Below are 15,878 nucleotides of genomic sequence, written 5' to 3'. Positions count from 1 at the left end.
TTAAAGATCTCAGCCCAGGTCACAGACTGGCCAGGCCTGAACCCCACTCCAAGGAGGGGCGAAGATCAGTACTGCGGCAAGACAACCACCAAGTCTTCTAGGGCATGAATCTAGGAAGGCCACAGGAGGAAGGAATCCATCCATAAGTGACCATGCTGCAGATGACCGGGCGGTGGAAGAAAGAACAGAAGTTCAGCAAGAAGATGAGTTACCCAGTGTCGTACAGCAGGTTATGAGCTAAGCCCTGGCCTCACTTCCCAGGCCCTGCTGCTGCTGATTGGAGCTGGTGATATTAGCCTTCCTGGAGCCAAAGAAAACCCAGGGCCACCCACTGTCACCTTCCTGCACATTAACAAACCCAGCCTTAGCTCCCAGGTATCTTCTGGTTCAAAGGCTTCCCCAGCCACCCCCTCCCTAGGGCTGACACCCTGGCCCTTGCTATTTTTGGTGGCAAGGCCCAGGGTGGGTGAGAGGTTGATAACCTTGCTCCAGTCTGCTCCCGGGGGTTCTCACATCCTCTCTTGCACAGAGGGAGAAACTACTCTGGGCCGAGGAGTCCCCGCAGGGAGACTCAGATGTTCCGAACAAAAATAAAAGGTGTTCATGTGGCTCATTTGAATTTCCAACATTCCAGCCTCTGTGCCTTGAAAACACACACTCTCTCTCTCTAAAGAGCAAGGCTGACTTCAGAGCCAGTTCCAGCTCTGCAGAGAAATGGCAGTGATTCCCAGAGTGCAGGGTCTCCCCAGAAGCATCCCATAAGAAAAAAAGGGATAATGGACATGTTTGCGCCACAGTGAAATGGGGGCAAATGGCATCTTGAGTACAAAGGACCTTCTAACAAACCCTCTTCCACAGAGGGGGCTGTTCCTGTGCCCATCTTACAGACAGGGAGACTGAGGCTAGCAAAGTCTGTATCACAGTAAAAGGGAACACAGCTTCTGGGAGTCTACAGCATCACCCAATGCCCACATCCTGTCTGAAGCCAATTTCTGGGTGCATCTACTCCCAGCCCTGTTTATAACACTTCTACTCAGAGGCAGGCAGGGATACAGAATAATGGAAAGCTGAGATCACATCTTCCTGGAGACAGACTCCCCAGCTCAAGTCAGATCCCTCCTTCTGGGAAACTATGGACAAGCTGTTCCTCGATGTTTTCCCATCTGCAAAAATAGGGGTCCTGCGGGGCACTGGTGGCGCACGCCTTTAATCCCAGCACTTTGGAGTCTAGACTGTCCTGGAACTCATTATGTAGACAGCCTGGCCTCCAACTCCCAGCACTCAGGAGGCAGAGGCAGCCGGATCTCTGTGAGTTCAAAGCCAGCCTGGTCTATAGAGCGAGTTCCAGGACAGCCAGGGCTACACAGAGAAACCCTATCTCAAAAAAAAAAAAAAAAAAAAAAAAGGATGGGGGGTTCTGGTGGTGTTTATGGCTGCAAGGATGCCTATGTGTTGTGTGTAAATGAATACTTATATGGCTCCTACAGCGTCACCAAATGCTATGCTGGATGGGATGCACACCTGTAATCCCAGCACCCTGGAGGCTGAGACAGGACAGTCTAGACTCCAAACTGAGGCCTTGCCTCAAAAGAAAAAAGAAAAAAGAAAAAAAAAAAAAAAGGAAAGGAAAGGAAACACTGTACAAAATTTCTTAACTTTTTTTTTGGTTTTGGTTTTTCAAGACAGATTTCTCTGTGTAGCCTTGGCTGTCCTGGAGCTCATTCTGTAGCCCAAGCTGGCCTTGAACTCAGAGATCCACCTGCCTCTGCCTCCTGAGGGCCGGGATTAAAGACATACACCACCACTGCCTGGCACTGTCATTTTAAGTTTTTTCTTTAGGGACTGGGGGTGTAGCTCAGTTGGCAGAGTGCTTATGTAGCTCTGGGCTCCATCCCAGCACCACATGAACAGCATGGGGGAAGCAGATACGTGCCTATAGTCCCAGCACTCAAAAGATGAAGACAGGAGGATCAGAAGTTCCAGATTATCCTTGGCTACACAGGAGCAAGTTTGAGGCTAGCCTGAGCTACAGGAGACCTTATCTCAAAAAGATAAAATAAAAAATCCACCCCTCCCACCCTCAGCCGGCATTTCCCCAAATGGCCTCCATGCTAGAGCTATTCCTTCCCATCCCATCCCTTCCATAGCCAGAGACACTAAACCCAAGCTCCAACTGCCCAGATTTCTGCTGATTCCTGGGCAGGTCCCTCTGAAGAACACTGCCTGGTTCTCGTCTTCTGGGCTTTGCTCAGTCTCTCCCTGCGCCTAAAATGCCCGTATCTGCCTCCATTCTTCCTAGATACGGTGCAAAAATCTCTTCTGTGCAGCACTTTCCAAAAACCCACCCTTCCCCCACACCAAGGCTCTTTTATGGGCCACCACCACATCTGTTCAGACTGGCATGGCCACCAGCTACCACACAGCGTGCTCCTCCTGAAGGTGGGACTTGCCTCTGAACTCAGCACCAGATCTAGCTCCAGCCTGCCTTCAGTAGACATTCTCACTCGCCCTGTGAGCCATTGGGGGTCAGACTCTTTCTACAGCTCTGTGGAATCCGGAAAGGGACTTCTAGATGGGAAGGGTTTTACAGTTTCTGGGAGGGTGAAGGGACCCCAGAGATAACAATGTGGACCCCTGGAATGCCCAGCCTGGTGGTATCTGCACTCCTTGCTGCCTTTCATCTGGGATGCCACAAAGGCCACCCCCTGGTGCTGTGAAGTCTGCACCCTGCAGGACACAAACAGGGACAAAAGAGTTAAAAGTGGCTGCTTGCCTCTCTTTGGTCTCCTGGATGATCCTGGGATAAGGATGTCCTCTACTCACAGCTCCGCCCCTGTTCCGTTCTGGGCCCCATTCTCCAAAGGAGTCTCCAAGTGTGGTTGCCACCAGCCTCCACATGCTTATCTGAAAGCAAGGCCAAAGCAGAAGCATGCTCCCTGCAATCCCACACCTCACCTCCTTCCACTCCTTCTGATCTTCTCCCAAGCTCCCTGATTCTGTTCCTTTCCATCCACTCAGATGCCTGCAAAAGCGCCCTACATGTCCCGCCACATGCTGAACATAGATGAGCCTCAAGGATGCTGTGCTGGGACATCTCAAAAAAGACAAAGTCTGTATGTTTACTTGTATGAGGTTTCTGGAGTGCTCGGACTCATAGAGTGTAGACTGGTGGCAGGAAACTCATATGCTGATGTCTTTGTCGGGAATGTGCATACTACTCTTCAAATTTAGGCATGTTGAAATTCAAGGTGGTTGCCAATAATTGGATAAACAGAGACCGCTGAACTTAAAAATGATCTTAAAAATGCACCCTTTTATCCAAGCCTTCTGTGTGCAGCCCTAGCACCAGGGAGGCTGAGGCAGGAGGGTCGCTTGAGCCTGGACTTCAGTTTGGATCACATTGCAAGACTCCATCTAAAGAAATGAAGTCACCAAAGGAGCCTCTGTTTGGGCCTGCCAGAGAAGAGAAGGCAGGAAAAGTCAGAGCGACTGACTACGGAAGTAGTCAAAAGCCAACTGCACCTAGCTGCGCGATCGCATACTCCTCTCAGGAAATACACAGCTCCACGGTGCGTTCCCAAACACTGGCCACGCCTGCCCTGTCCCACCTCCCTCGCTGCCAGCCCCCCACTGCCTCTGGCCCCCAGTACAACTGTTTGCAGCTTAGCTGTGAAGAGGCTGCATGGAGAGGGTTGGGGATCACCCTGGGGGCCGGAAGCAGTGGGGAGATGGGCAGGGAGCTTAGGCTTAATGAGGACAGCTCGGTTTGCAAGATGAAAAGTGGTGCCGATCAGTTATATAGCAACATGAATATATTTAATATTGCTGAACTTCACACTTAAAAAAAAAAAGGATAATAGCTGGGTGTGGTGGTGTATGCCTTTAATCCCAGCACTTGGGAGCTGGAGGCAGGCAGCACCTCTGTGAACTCTGTGAATTCTCTGAACTCTGTGAGTTCAAGGCCAGCCTAGTCTACACTACATAGTGAGTTCCAAAACAGTCAGTTCTACACAGAGAGACCCTGTCTCAAAAGAGAGAGTTATAGAGAAGAGATAGAGAGACAGAGGAAGAGAAAAGGATAATGATAAGTTTTAAATCCCTGGTTGCTGGATTCCCTCTGCCGCTGATGTAATAAGCCAATCAAACCAAATTAATAAATCCAGGTTTAATAAGCAAAGCAATCATGGATGGCTCTTGGGAAGACAGGGGAAGAGTCACAGAAGGGTCACAGAGGAAGGGTCACATGGCAAATATGGCTACCAGGCCTTAAGTACCTGGGAGGCATGGTCTTGAGCAGCCACAAGGAGGGACTGGCTTTTGGTGGACTTTGAGGGGGTGGGGGTCTGGAATGGCAGAGAGAGGTGGGGGAGGGGACTTGAGGTGGAGCTTCCACCAGAACAGATAATCAGAGCTGGAGGGATGGCTCAAGGGTTAAGAGGAATTGCTGCTCTTGGAGAGAACCAGAGCTCAGTTCTCAGCACTCAGATTCCAGGCATTTCACAAGAACCTGTATAACTCCATCTCTAGGGGGCTCTGCTGCCCTCCTCTGGCCTCCACAGGTACCCACAACACTCATACACATCTCTCCCCTCCCAGGGTTTTTCTGTGTCATCCTGGCTGTCCTGGAACTCTCTCTGTAGACCATACTGGCCTCGAACTCAGAATTCTGGCATGAAAGGCATGAGCCACCACCACCTGGCATAAAATATTTCTTAAGAAAAGTGTTTGTTTACATGGATAAGATCAAAAAAACACTCGGCCTGGTGGCACAGGCCCATAATCCCAGTCACTCAGGGGTCAGAGGCGAGAAGTTGGAAAGTTCAAAGCCAGCTTGGGCGACTTAGTGAGGGCATTTCTCGAAATAGAAAGCAAAGGGCCCAAGATACAGCTCAGTGGGAGAGTGCCTAGTGCAAATAGCTGGCTCAATGCTAGGATATTAAGAAAAATAAAAACAAGACTGTAAAACTTGTATGGTGTTTGTGTGTGTGTGTGTGTGTGTGTGTGTGTGTGTATGTAAGTGTGTGTGTATGTGAATGTGTGTATATGTGTGTGTATGTGTGTATGTGAATATGTGTATATATTTGTGTGTGTATGTGTGTGTATATGTTTGTGTGTATGAATGTGTGTGTATGTATGTGTGTATGTGTATGTGAATATGTGTATGTGTTTGTGTGTATGTGTTTGTTTGTGTGTGTGTATGTATGTGAGTGTGTGTGTATGTGAATGTGTGTATATGTGTGTGTATGTATGTGTGTGTATGTGAATATGTGTGTGTATGTGTGTGTATGTGTTTGTTTGTGTGTGTGTATGTGTGTGTGTATACTTGCATGTGTACCAGAAATTAATGTTTGTCTTTTCTCAATCATTTTCTAAGACAGGGTCTCTCACTGAACCTGGAGCGTACGAATTTGACTACACTGACTGGCCAACAAGGCCCAGGGACTCTACCATCTCAGCCTCCCCAGAGCAGGGATTACAGACAGGTGTGCCAACACACCCCACTTTTTTTGTTTCTTTGTTTGTTTTTTGTTTTTCCAGACAGGGTTTCTTTGTGTGGTTTTGGTGCCTTTCCTGGAACTCGCTTTGTAGACCAGGCTAGCCTCGAACTCACAGAGATCCGCCTGGCTCTGCCTACCGAGTGCTGGGATTAAAGGCGTGTGCCACCACCGCCCGGCCACACCCCACTTTTAATGTGGATGTTAGTGGATTTTTATGTGGATTTATGTGAGTGGAATTCAGGTCCACGTGTTTGAGAACAAGCGCTTTACCAACTGAACCATCCCCCCAGCCCCTTGTGTGGATTTCACTTTTCTGTTGTTGTTTGTGTGTTTGAGACAGGGTCTCCAGGCTAGCCTGGAATTCACTGCGTAGTCAAGGATGACTTTGAACTCTTGATCCTCTCACCTCTAACTCAGAGGGGCTAGATCTATAGGCATTTGCCATTAAACCTGATTTCCCCCCCCCCCTTTTTTGTTTTTTCCAGACAGGGTTCCTTTGTGTAGCCCTGGCTGTCCTAGAACTTGCTCTATAGAACAGGCTGGCCTCGAACTCAGAGATCCGCCTGCTTCTGCCTCCTGAGTGCTGAGATTAAAGGTGTGATCTACCACAGCCTAGCCATACCTGACTTTTTAGCAAAAAAAAAAAAAAAAAAAAAAAAAAAAAAAAAAAAAAAAAAAAAAAAAAAATGTAAGAGCCTAGAGCAAGTGATAATTTACTGTATGGAAAAAACAAGCAATAAAATCTCTGATGTAACCGGGTGGTGGCGGCACACACCTTTAGTTCCAGCACTCCTGAGGCAGAAAGCAGGTGAATCTCTGAGTTCGAGGCCATTCTGGTCTACAGAGAGTTCAAGGACAGCCAGTGCTACACAGAGAAACCTTGTCTCAAAAAAAAAAAACAAAAAAACAAAAAAAAAAACAAAAACAAAAACCCACAAAACCAAAAACCTCTAATTCAGGACTGGGAAGATGGCTCAGTGGTTAAGAGTTCTACTGCTCTACCGAAGGACCCAAGTTCAATCCCCAGCACCCACATGGCAGCCCACAGCTGTCTGTAACTCTAGTTCTAGGGGACCCAACACTCTCACTCAGATATACATGCAGGCAAAACACCAATGTGTATGAAATTTTTAAAAATTAAAAAAAATAAATAAAACTCTAATGTGATGATAAATCTGTCCAGCCTGGTCTCTGTTCCTGTAGCCCAGGCTAGCTTTGAACTCTAATCCTCCTGCCTCAGCCTTCTGAGTAGCTGGGATTATAGGACTGTAGCATCAGGACCATCTCTTATCTCATTTCAATTTTTTTTTGTTTTTTTTTTTTTCTTTTGAGTCAGGGTCTTACTGTGTAACCCTGGCTAGCCTGGAACTCCCTGCATAGACCGGGCTGGCCTTGAACTCACAGAGATTTGACTGTCTGTGCCTCCTGAGTGCTGGGATTAAAGGTGTGCGTCTTCTTGCCTGGTCTCAAAGATCATTTTAATTAGTGGGGGGTTGGAGGAAAAAACTCTCCTGCTTCTCTCCCTGGCCCCCACTTAGTTTCAATAGACTTTCCTCTTCCTTTATTTTTTTTTTAAATGTGCACTGGTGTTTCGTCTGCATGTATGTCCATGTGAGGGTGTTAGATCCCCTGGAACTGGAGGTACAGACAGTTGTGAGCTGCCGTGCGGGTGCTGGGAAGTGAATCCAGGTCCTCTGGAAGAGCAGCCAGTGCTCTTAACCGCTGAGCCATCTCTCCAGTCCCTAAACAAACTTTTCCTAAGGCAAACACTAATTGAGTCAGCTTTTCCTGAGTGGGGCTTTCAAAGGCTGCCCATTTCTCTTAGGTTAAAACACACACACACACACACACACACACACACACACACACACACACACACACACACACACACACATATTCTCGAAGTTCTCGCCAGAGCAACCAGGAAGAGAACGAAATGACGACATCCAAACCAGAAAGGAAGAGTCACACTATGGATTTTTGCAGGATGTTGTGGTTTTATACATACAGGGAAACTGAAGGGTATCACCAAGAACAGATACTTGAACTCAGCAAAACTGCAGGGTACACGATCCACACACGATCAATCAGGAACTAGCTGAAAAACGTCAAGGAGGCTTGGGCACGCTGGTGCCTCCCTGCGATCCCAGCACGTGGGAGGCTGAGACAGGAGGATTGTTGCTACTCAGCGAGACCCTGCCCGGGCTGCATTAGCAGAGGGTTGGCGCGGGGAGATCCCGGATGTGGGGGGGGGCGGCTGAGAGGGGGAGTTTTACATAAGATGAGAAAGAGGAGGAGGTGCCCTGAGGTGACTTCAGATTTGGCACCTGGGACATCGCTCATCACTCACCGGTGACATTTGAGAGCTGCTTCGGGAGAGGGAAAGGGTGAAGGAGATCTCTGGTTGTTAGAGGGGGCGGCAGTAGGTGTGGCTGTCAGGCAGGAAAGCGGGCTGATTCCAGGCGGCCCAAGGGGAAGGGCTGCTAGGGTCCAAAGCCCTGGGACAGGCTGTGATGATGGAGACAGGAAATAGCTAGCCAGGAAACGCAAGTGCGCGCATGCACGTGTATATGCACGCACACGCGCGCGCGCGCACACACACACACACACACACACACACCCTGTACCTAGCACTACACCCAGAAGTTTGGGAGAAAGCAACAGGAGGATTTTTCCTTAATGATTTTTATTTTCACTTTTGAGACAGGGTCTCATTTGAGCCAGGGTGGCCTCAGACTCACTATGTAGCCAAGGCTAAGTTTGAACCCCTGATTCTCCTGCCTCCACTTTCCTGGTGCTGGCCTTACGGAGGTATACCACCATACCCAACTCTGCCAACAGGATACACAACTTCCAGGCAGGCTCACAGCCTTGAGAGGCACCCAGGTTATAAAACCTACAGCCATAATCTTCTGTGGCCTATGGACAGGGCCTAAATTCCTCACCCGCCCTGACCCCATTCCCTGCCCCTCTCACACCCATGTTTTTGCCAAACCCAAATATCTCCTTCCCTGTGTTCTGGGTGGTTTTGAACCCTTGATGCCCTTTCTCTGATGAATTCTTCCTCTTCAACATCTAGAAGCTACCTCCCTCCCCTGGGAATCTTTAATTCTATTGAATTTAATTTCATTTAATTTTAATTAAGTCTTCCACTTCACACAGACTTCTAAGGTAAGTGCTATCTGCGATCACAGTCAGTGTATCCGGGCCACTGAGCCGGTACCCAGACACTGCAGAGCCTGAGGACCAGTGGACCCAGAGCTGGTCCCTGATCACTGAGAGAACCCAAGTGGCAGCTAGGGAAGAGGCCTGGGGAACTTCTGTTTCCCAGTATCCCCAAAAACTCCAGACCGAGCTTTTAGGGTGTGAGTGTGAGGGTTGATGCTAACTGTCAGCTTGGAAGAACTACATCGCTGAGAGACAAAACCCCTAGGCATGACTGTGAGGGATTTTCCACATTAGGTTATCCGAGATGGGGAAAACCCACCTTCACTATGGGCAACATCGTTCTGTAGGCTGAGGTCCAGACTGGATAAAAAGGTTAAATCAAGGTGAGAACCAGCATTTACCTCTCTCAGCTAATCAACTGCTGACATGGTGAGACCTCTTTCCTGTGATGGACTGACTGTACTGAGAGCCCAGACATGCCCTTCTTCCTTGAATTGCCTTTGTCGGGGAGTTTGACCGTGTAAAGAGAGAAGGAACAGAGACAGGGACTTTTATTGGCTGTTGGACCGCGTCCCCACTTGGTAGGAACATTATCTTTTACTTAGAAACTAAGCATGGAATAAACGTGCTCATACTCTTTAGTTTCAGGATAGCAGTCTCAGATTTTGGACCAGGAGAGAATGAGGCATGGGACTAGGTAAGGGCCCTAGGAATGCAGCTGCAGTGTGTGTCAGGGGGGGGGGTATTTTTACTTTTATTTTGTGCAGTTCTGGGGATTAAGCCCTCACACATGCCAGGTAAGTGCTCTGTCACTGAGCTACATCTCTGGCCCCACCAGATATATTTTGAAATTGAGCTGAAATGTAACATATAGTTGATACTGACCATCTGAAAATGGACAAATTCTAAAGATTTTTTTATTTTTGTTATTTTGAATTGTGTGTGTGTATGTGTGGGTTTTCTGTTCGTTGTTTGTTTGTTTGTTTGTTTGTTTGTTTTGGAGGGTGCATTTTGGGGGGGTGTTTTGGATTTTCAAGACAGGGTTTCTCTGTGTAGCCCTAGCTGTCCTGGAACTTGTTCTGTAGACCAGGCTGGCCTCAAACTCAGAGATCTGCCTGCCTCAGCCTCCCGGGTGCTGGGATTAAAGGCATATGCCACTACCACCCAGCTGGGTTTCTATGTAGCCCTGGCTACCCTGGAACTCATTCTGTAGACCAGGCTGGCCTCAAACTCGGAAATCAACTTGCCTCTGCCTCCCTAGCAGAGGGAGAATGCTGTAATAAAGGCATTCAGCAGTGTATATGTGTGTATGTGTGTGCCAGTGCCCTCGGAGGCCAGACGTGTTGGACCTCCTGGGGGCTGGGAATTGAACTTGGGTCCTCTGCAGGATCACTGTGATCTTAACCACTGAGCCATCTCTTCGGTCCCTGTAAGTGTGTGATTTACATTTGCTGTACTCAGAACGTTGTACAACAAATACTTTTCTTTATTCAAAACTTTTGTTACCCCGGAAGGACAGACATCCTTAGCCATGAAGAAATGACTCCCATTCCCCCTCAGTCCCCTCTGTCCCCTCTGTCAGGCACCTGTCTGCTTTTTGTCTCTATGTGTTTACCCTGCTGCTTGTTTAACACAGAGGCGAACAGACGATGGGTGGCCCTTTTGTGCCTGGCTTCCGTTACTCAGCATAACGGCTTTGAGATTTATCCAAGCCAGGTGGAAGCAGTACCATTACTTCACCCTCTCCTCCCCACCCCCATCTCTGGGGTTGACCCAGGACTCTCATGAAAGCCCAGCTTGCGCTGAGCCGCTGACCCAGCCCCTGTGTGTGTGTGTGTGTGTGTGTGTGTGTGTGTGTGTGTGTGTGTGTGTGCGTGCGTGTGTATGTGTGTGTGTGCGTGTGTGTGTATGTGTGTGTATGTGTGTGTATGTGTGTGTGTGTATGTGTGTGTGTATGTGTGTGTGTGTATGTGTGTGTGTGTGCGTGTGTGTGTGTGTGTGTGTGTGTCTATTCAAACCCCCAACCTACAATTCACTTCTTTGCCTTTTTTTAAATTTAATTTTGTTACATATTCCAGATATTCAACTACTTTCAGATGCATAATTTGCAAATATTTTACCTCATTTTTGTATTTTGTCTCTTCTGCATTTTTTGTTTGTATTGTTTTTCGTGACAGGGTTTCTCTGTGTGGCCCTGGCTGTCCTGGAACTCGTTCCGTAGACCCGCCTGGCCTCAAGCTCACAGAGATCCTCCTGCCTCTGCCTCCCAAGTGCTGGGACTAAAGGTGTTTGCCACCACATCCAGCTTGTCTGCATTAAAAAAAAAATTATTTGGATATGAGATGTAAAGCAAAGGATAACTGCTGCGGGCTGCAGGAATATCATAAGAACTTAGCTGGTTATGGCAAAGTCACTACCTGGAGGGATCAAGGATTTCCTCCAGAAGAAGCCAAATTCCAAGGAGTTTTTGATGTTACTTGGCTTGTTATATATCAGCTGTCTTCTGTTATGAAAATCATGTGTCCCTTCATAGTTCTCCCAATTGACTTTTCCCTAAGAAGGGCTAACAGTGTGGACAGATCACTCTCTGGACATACACACTCCAGGAATTTGGAGAACTGACTCAGGAAAGGCTTTCTCTGGAATCAGATATCTCCCTTGGCCACTTTCAAGGACTAGCAGTAATAACAGTTCACATGCAAGTCTCCTGGTTTAAGGTAAATTCCACAAGGAGACACCACTTAGGTCAGGTGGACATTAAGTAATAGCTTTACACAATTTAGCTCAGACCCTCCTTTCTTACAGTCTTACTAACTTTATAGACCTCTAACTCCTTACCTAACCACTTCTAGGAATATTTAGATAACCTTCTGTGCTGAGAGCTATGCTCAGCCAGAACCCCAGTTCAAGCCTCCCTGTAATTATCATCATTGGCAACATCCGGCCAGGTCCATCCCCAGATGGAGGAAAGTACCTTATCAGAGATACCTCTGTACTCTCTAAGAACAGACTTAAGCATCCAGGCTACCTGTTTGAGAAGGCCTGGCGGATGTGCCAGTTAAGCTCTATTTCCTCCTTTCCCAAACCTTACCTCTATCCAGATCTCCCTTTAACTATCACCAGAGGCATCTAGCTGTGCACCGGTTGCCTAGTGACTGAGCACACTTTCCCCCACCCTGCAGAAAAAACGGCAGATAGCTTGGACAGATAGGAGCCACAGGAAAAAAAAAGAAGACAGTTTTATTTTCTCACATTGACCTAGCAACTTATAGATTCTTAACATTTTCTACCAATCATGTTTAAGATTATAGTTGAGCACATAAGAGCCCTCTTCTTTGATATTACCTGAATTTAGCCTTTAGTTAATTCATTTCCCCATTGGTCACTTCCCTTTGGGGTTGCAAATGATAATTAATGGTTATTGCCTCTCTATGTGATTCTTATCATCCCTCCATTTGACCCTAGAAGCCTGGCTTTGCACTGCTAAGGGAATACTGCTTGTAAGTGTATATATACCAGGACTTCCAGGGCACAGGGAGACAGAGAAGAGAAAAGAAAATGGAAGAACTAGATGGGTAAGAACTTGAGAGGAACAAACTGAGATGGGGAAGAACTAAACTGAAGGGCTAGAAGAGAGTACTAGAGGAACGAGATGGAAGATGAAGAGCCAGATGGGGGAGAACAAGATGAGGAGAGAGAAGGAGATGGGAGAGGAGCTGATATGGGAAAGAACTAGATGGATGAGAACCTAGAAGGGACAGAACTAGATGAAGGAATTAAGATAGAACCTAGAGGGGACAGTAGATAAATATAGAGAGAAATCAGGCAAGAAAAGAGCTAGACATGAGAGCAGAATAGAAGCTGTGTATAGAGAGAACTATCACAGAATAATAAAGTGTATGAACTAAGGAGTTTTGTGTACATAGATTTATTTCTTTTCATCAAAGATTAATTATCAGCTGGTTGTAGATTCTTCCCAGAAGGGGAGGGGATTATCGAGGGGCTGGACCCCCATAGTCCTCGATAGATAACCAGGCTACAATCTACTGCCCTAGAGAAGCTTGGTAACAAGGAAGACCCTAAAAGGGATGCATGGATTTCCCTAGGAAGGGGAAATAGATAAGATCTCCTGGATAAACTGAGTGTGGGGGTGGGAGGGTAAGGTGAGAAATCCAGTTGGTTGAATTGGGGGTGACATAGAGTGGGAGAGCAATGAAAGAGCTATCTTTTTTGTTTGTTTTGGTTTTTTTTTGTTTTTTCTAGACAGGGTTTCTCTGTGTAGCTTTGCGCCTTTCCTGGAACTCACTTGGTAGCCCAGGCTGGCCTCGAACTCCCAGAGATCCGCCTGGCTCTGCCTCTCGAGTGCTGGGATTAAAGGCGTGCGCCACCACCGCCCGGCGAAAGAGCTGTCTTGATAGAGGGGGCCATTTGGGGTTAAGGAGAAACCTGGTGCCAGGGAAACTCCCAGGAATTCACAAGGATGACCCCAGCTAAGACCCCTGTAATCAAATTGGTGAAAATCCCAATTGTCATCATAGAACCTTCATCCAGTAACTGATGGAAGCAGATGCAGACATCCACAGCCAAGCACTGGGCTGAGCTCTGGGAGTGCAGACTTTGTACTTTTTTTTTCTCCAGAGCTGAGGACCAAACCCAGGGCCTTGCGCTTCCTAGTCAGCGCTCTACCACTGAGCTAAATCCCCAACCCTGTGACTTTGTACTTTTGACCATCTCCAGCATGGGGCATTCTATGATTAATCAGTTGCTAGCAGACGGCTCTTCAAACATCCTGACTTTGTCCTGGGACCTATGTCAGCAGCTCTGAGAATCTTGAAACTCAGGCCTGTTTCAAGCTGGGGTGAGGGGCTCGCTTGAAATGGGGGTGCTTTGGTTCTTCACAGTCAAAGAGAGGGAGGAGGGGATTATATAGCAGGGGGGGTGTCAGGAAGGAACAGTAAGGGAAGAGGGAGGGGAACTATGGTTGGTATGTAAAATAAATTTAAAATTGTAATTAAAAAATAAAAATAGTTTGTTTATTTGTATTCTATGTGCATTGTTTGTGTGACTGTGTCAGATCTTGGAGTTACAGACAGCTCTGAGAGGCCATGTAGGTGCTGGGAATTGAACCCGGGTCCTCTGGAAGAGCAGCCAGTGCTCTTAACCACTGAGCCATCTCTCCAGCCTTTTGTTGTTGTTGATCTTGTTATTGTTGTTAGTTAACACATAATAGCATTTAAGGTTTTTTTTTGTTTTGATTTTAGTTTAGGAGACACAGAGTAGCCCAGGCTGGCTTCAAATTTACTATGAAGTTGAGGCTGACCCCCCAGACCCTCCTCCCACACATTAAGATTACAAGCAGACACTGCCATTTCCCCTGTTTTGTTTTTTGTTTTGTTTTGTTTGTTTTCATATTCATAATGGGTCTAGGTTTTCTTCTGTTGCTCATACTTTTAGTGTCAAATCCAAGAATCTATGGCCACATCTGTGGTCATAGTTTTATAATCTTAGCTTTTACAGTTAGGTTATTGATCCATGTTGAGTTAATGTTCTATTGGGGGATACGGCAGGAGTCCCAGGCGAGTCTTTGCAAGTGTCTGCCTGGGTATAAGAGCATCATTTATCAAAAATAAATAAATAAAAGCAAAAAAGAACCAAACTCAACTCTTCCTTTTGGAATGCTCTCAGGACCCTTGTCAAAAACATAATGGCCAGAGAGATATTTGTGGTTTGTTTTTGGAATCTCTTTTTTATTTAAATGTATTATTGTCATTATTTATGTGTATGGGTGAAATCACAGGCAGGCCAGGTATACCCTCGGAGGCCAGAATCAGGCACTGGATCCCCAGAACTAGAGTTTCAGGTGGTTGTGAGGCACCGTGCGTGTGCATGCATGTGTGTGTGTGTGTGTGTGTGTGTGTGTGTATGTGTGTGTGTGTGTGTCATGGGGATTGAACCCGGGGCCTCCGGAAGAGCAGTCAGTGCTTCTGACTGCTGAGCCATCTCTCCAGCCCCTAATTTTGGAATCTGGATTCTCTTCCATTTACCTGATTTTTATATCATTTTGATGACTGTAGTTTTTCTAGGACGTTATTTCTAAGTTGTTATCTAGTTTGTGGGTTTGATTCATTGAGGTAAGTTCTCCCTGCGGAGCCAGGGACTCACAGTCCTCCTGCTAGGTTCCAGATGCTGGGATAACATGTATGTCCCACCACACACAGGCTTCTTCATAGTTTCAAATTTGAAGACTTACAATTTTCCAGTCTTATTTAGCCTAGGCTATCCTCTAACTAACCATGTAGCCAAGGATAACCCTGCGAACTCCGGGTCCTCCCTCCCTCTTTTGAGTGTTGAGGTTCCAGGCACGAGGCAGGACACAAGCTGATTTTCCATCCATGATCATTTTGTGGTCTTCAGTGGGTAAATCCTTAACCACCCACCTAAATTCGCTTCCAGGTAGTTTATCTTTGGAGTGTTGTTTTACTTGAATTGGTTTTTTAAATTTACTTTTCAGATTGTTCACTGCTATGGAAACACAGTTACATGGGTATATTGATCTTTGTGTCGGTTTTGGTTTTTCTTTTCCATTGTGATTAAATACCTGAGCAAGACAATTTGGGAAGGAAAGTAGATTCTTCATTTGTTTCATTTTGGTTTTTTTGTTTTGTTTTGTTTTGTTTTTTGGTGTTTTTTTTTTTTTTTTTTTTCCGGGGTAGGGGTTATGTTTACTTGTTTGTTTGTTTTGGAGACAGGGTTTTTCTGTGTAGCCCTGGCTGTCCTGGAACTCACTCTGTAGATCAGCCTGGCCTCAAACTCTTCAGAGATCCTCCTGCCTTTACCTCCCAAGTTCTAGAACTAACAGTGTGTGCTACCACCGCCCACCACTGTCTGGCTAATTGGTTTGTTTTAATTTGTTTGTTTTGATTATGGGAGAGGATGTTATGTAGCCCAGACTGGTCTCTAACTCACTATGTAGCCCAGGCTGGCCGTGAATTCCTGATTCTCCTGCCTCCACCTCCCAAGGGCTGGGATTATAGGAATGTACTACCAGCACTACTACAGAAATTCCCAACCCCACACTTCCCATTTTCCCGTGCTGAGGTCTGTCCGGAGGACCTGAGCATCCTTGGCAAGCGCTGCACCACTGACTCCCATCCTTAGCCCTAAAATGTTTCTTTTTCTAAGGGATTTACAGATTTTTATGTTATGTTTGCG

Source organism: Peromyscus maniculatus, chromosome 14, assembly GCF_049852395.1.
Source record: "Peromyscus maniculatus bairdii isolate BWxNUB_F1_BW_parent chromosome 14, HU_Pman_BW_mat_3.1, whole genome shotgun sequence".
Taxonomy (NCBI): domain Eukaryota; kingdom Metazoa; phylum Chordata; class Mammalia; order Rodentia; family Cricetidae; genus Peromyscus; species Peromyscus maniculatus.
Note: the sequence above shows the minus strand (reverse complement) of the source record.